Source organism: Eumetopias jubatus, unplaced genomic scaffold, assembly GCF_037043125.1.
Source record: "Eumetopias jubatus isolate StellerSeaLion01/CBP00866 unplaced genomic scaffold, mEumJub1_p1.0 scaffold_6, whole genome shotgun sequence".
NCBI lineage: Eukaryota > Metazoa > Chordata > Mammalia > Carnivora > Otariidae > Eumetopias > Eumetopias jubatus.
This window is the reverse complement of record NW_028274812.1, coordinates 26,163,195-26,167,131: the sequence shown is the minus strand read 5'-3', so window position 1 is coordinate 26,167,131 and position 3,937 is coordinate 26,163,195. Positions and strand designations below refer to the sequence as shown.

At 46.2% G+C, this 3,937-nt stretch overlaps 1 pseudogene; it reads right to left on the bottom strand.

Moving 5' to 3' along the window:
• Positions 1-1,229: 1,229 nt before the first annotated feature.
• LOC148164049 (large ribosomal subunit protein eL21 pseudogene) lies at positions 1,230-2,193 on the bottom strand (annotated as a pseudogene).
• Between the last annotated feature and the right edge of the window lie 1,744 nt (positions 2,194-3,937).

The window sequence follows — 3,937 nt, the reverse complement described above, 5'->3', positions numbered from 1 at the left end:
GTTCTGGTTAAACCCCTCTGAATGTGCCGTCTATTTCACACTAGGCTCCCTGAGTGTTTGGGTTCCCTGCTATCCACAGCTGAATTTAATCCTGACTGATACAGCCTTCAGGTGCCATGTTGTTTGAAAAATATCTATAATTGTATCCTGGATTCACACTCAGTTCAGCAAAATGGTCACATTGTTAGTATGATCTTTGCCTAAATTTTTCTTTACAAACCATTTTATTTGACTTTCTAATCGTCCTGCTTTAGGTCGCTCACTAAATTTTTCTCCTAAACCTCAACCTTAGCTGGCACTCTAGGACTGTGATTGCCCTGATGTCTTGCCAGCAGCCACCTTCTACCTGATCTCCTGTACTGGGCAGGTAGTCAAGCTGGTTGATTGCATCTCTTGAGCATCGGCCATGTGTTAGGCCCTGGGGTCCAGGGGCGAGTGAGACAGATGGGTCCACCTGTCATGCAGCTGCTTCATCTGGCAGCAAAGTCAGACACTAGACAGCTGCTTACTCATCTGGCCTCTTCTATATCGGAGAACTGACAGTCACAGGAGCACATCACGGGGCATTTAATCCAGTCTGAGGGCTATCGGCAGGGGAGTTGAGGAGATGGTGTTTAAGTGAAGACAAGAGTAAAGGCTAAGTAAAGAAGGTAGCTACGCCAAGGTGGGGGTGGGATCAGGGTGAGCTTTCTCCTTAGCAGATACAGAACATAAAAGCCTTGATAAAGAGTAGCGTGTTCTGGACTTGAGAGAAGTCTGATATAAGTTGGAGCAAAAAAACCAGGGCTGGCTAAGGCTGGAGTAGTGGGTGAAGGTCAGAATTTATAGCACCTGTGACACTTATTAAGGATTTGAGACTAGGTCAAGGTGGTCCTAAGAATGTGCTTCACAGCCCTCCAGTGACAGGGAGAGAAACCAAGAATCCAGCTGCCATGAGTTGAAATTCCTCACCATGTTTGCTCTGAGTCATGCTTGCACAGGTTGCTTCCAGCCAGTGGCTGAGCACACCGTGGTGATCATGGCAGGGTCTTCCCTGGGAGACACAGGATGCCTGAAAGGCCATCTTCAGCTCACAGACTCCCCTGCAGCCAGCCCCACCTTCCTGAGACTGCATGTAAGTCCAGGTGCTCCACCCACCTGGCTCCCCTCTGTCCTCCTCTGGGCATCTGACAGCATTCCGGCCCCCCAGCTCCCCCAGCCTCCTCTGTCTCCTTAATTTTCTCTCACAGTCATTTTCCCTGATAACATCCTTGCATGTTCAGTCCCATCTTGTCTAGGATCTGGGCAGCACCTTTAAGAGGGACATTTACTCACTGGGGCATGTCAGATTAGAGGGTTTATAGGGTGGGAGAAATAGAAAACCATCTCGGCAGCTGTGTGGTTGAAGTACCTTGATCTTCAGCTAAAACCCTTCTCACACACCACTGAAGGAGTCTGAGCAGGAAAAAGCAAGGTAAGTTTAGGGTTTTGTTTTGTTTGTTTGTTTTTAAAGATTTTATTTATTTATTTGACAGAGAGAGACACAGCGAGAGAGGGAACACAAGCAGGGGGAGTGGGAGAGGGAGAAGCGGGCTTCCCGCGTTGCAGGGAGCCCGATGCGGGGCTCGATCCCAGGACCCCGGGATCATGACCTGAGCCGAAGGCAGACGCTTAACGACTGAGCCACCCAGGCACCCCTTTGTTTTTTGTTTTAACAGTTCAGAGTTTTTGTTTTGTTTTGAACACCCATTATGCCCCCAAATTCATAGTGAATGGGTTCCTTTCCGTTGGTTCTCATAAAGTGTGCTGCTCTGGGTGGAGTAGGCTGGCGCTGCCGTTGAACCCAAGTAGCTTTCTTTTTGGCTTCTTTCTTTTTCTGATCATTTTTCATCATATGTGTCTGGAAGCTACCTTGGCTCTTAGAGTGTTCTGTATGCTCACTATGCACATTAATTCTCTTGGCCAGAATCTTGCCCTTAACTTGCTTGTTTACAACGGTGCCAACAGCATGCTGGGTAACACTGTAGACTTCCATTTTGCCATGCTAACAGTTGTGGGGCCTTGCCTTTTGAACAGTACCCATTCCCTTGATGTCTACTGTATCACCTTTCTGGTAGATTCGCATGTCTGTGGCCAAAGGAACAACTCCATGTTTTCTGAGAGGCCCAGAGGACAAAGAACAGGGCCTCTGCTCTTCCCCTTTGAGTTGGTCATTTTGGCCTATTCCTGGAAGACAGTGAGTTGAGAAGGCACGTGTAGGTGTTTAAGAAAAGATTTCTCATTGTCATGAGCAGTGGTGGATGTGGGAAATGTTGGCGTGCTGGTGACCATGTGGTGAGATCGTAGAAGTGGAGAGAATGGAGAGGTATTTACCACATAAAGTCAGGTATTTACCACGTAAAGTCAGGTATTTACCACATAAAGTCAGGTATTTACCACATAAAGTCAGGTACTTACCACATAAAGTCAGGTATTTACACCATAAAGTCAGGTACTTACCACATAAAGTGGCGATTAGGTTTGGTGGGAAGAGGGATAACTATTGGGTTTCTAGTTTTCTTCTTTCTCTATTAACAAGGATTTACTGAGTGACAGGCACTCCAATCCAGCCTGGACCTCATGGCCCAGGGCTTCAGTTCCTGTCTTGCTAACATTCTAGTTACTCCTCGTATCCTGAGCACCTCCTCGGGGCCTCACATGGCCTGGGCAGCCACTGGAGAGCCTCTCAAGCCCGTGCATTTGGGGGTATGTCACCTTCCTGGTCTCTGTCCAGGTCTCAACATCTCTACCATTTTGTGCTCTTTTCATTCTTTTCCCTGCTATGTACTCCCTGGCAGGTTTGATTAAAAAAAAAAAAAAATCTCTCTATTCTCTTAAACCACCTCCCACCACCGCTCCTGCCCCCCGTTCACGGGGGATGACCTTGCCTTTGACTTCATATTGAGAGTCAAGGCAACAAATGAAAAATCCTTCAACTTCTTGCCACCAAGTTGCCAAACTTCACAGCATCTGTAACTTTATTCCTCCTTTCTTATCTTTAAACGGTTGGCTCTTTTCCTCTCTAATGTTAGTATCTGTTCCCTGTTTGCTTCCTCTGCCTCAGAGATGCTCGATCCTGATTCTTCCACATCTCCCTGTCTGTCGACTCCTCAAGGTCTAGTTGATTTATTTCTTTGGCCCTGTGAAGGAAGGAATCGAAACTGGAAAGCATGACCCCCTTCTCAAACTGGCTAACTGGCTTTGGGATAAACACTGGACAGTGAGGCTGGAGAGGGGCCTTAGACTAGCCCCAGAGCTTAAAAAGCACCAGAGAAAATCAAACGCTTCCTACTTAGTGAGAGGTAACCTTTCAGGTGTGCTCGGGCCCCTCCCTTCCTGCAGGACCCACACCACAGCACACTGCTTCCTTTCCCAACAGTGATGCGTATCCCTTTATTTTTTAATTTTATTTTTAAGTCATCTCTACATGGGTCTCGAACTCACAATCCCGAGATCGAGTCGCACACTCCACCGATGGAGCCAGCTAGGTGCCCCCCTAGTGATATGTATTCTTAATTTCGTTATTTTCTTTTGATTGAAATGACACTATATAAAATTTCCATTTGAAAGCTCCCAGTCCTATCTAGTTACACAGGTCAGTTTAGAAACGTGTCTGAGACTGACTTTATGAATAACCTAATAGGCAAAGATGAGATCCACGTGTATGTGGTGGCACATTTTATTTTATTGGGCTCACCTGAGACCATTTCCCAGGTGCAAATTGTGCCTCTGGTTTAGCTGAAATCATCCCAGGCTTCTCAGAAACCTTGATAAAGTCTTCCACAGTTGCATAAATCGGACATTTCAGGAATTTCAAACTTTGAATGATCCCCTGATTCCTTTTCTATTTTATTTTTATTTTGGTTAATGCAGCAGGACTTAAATGAATTTTGATCTTTGTTTTAAAGATTATTAGAAC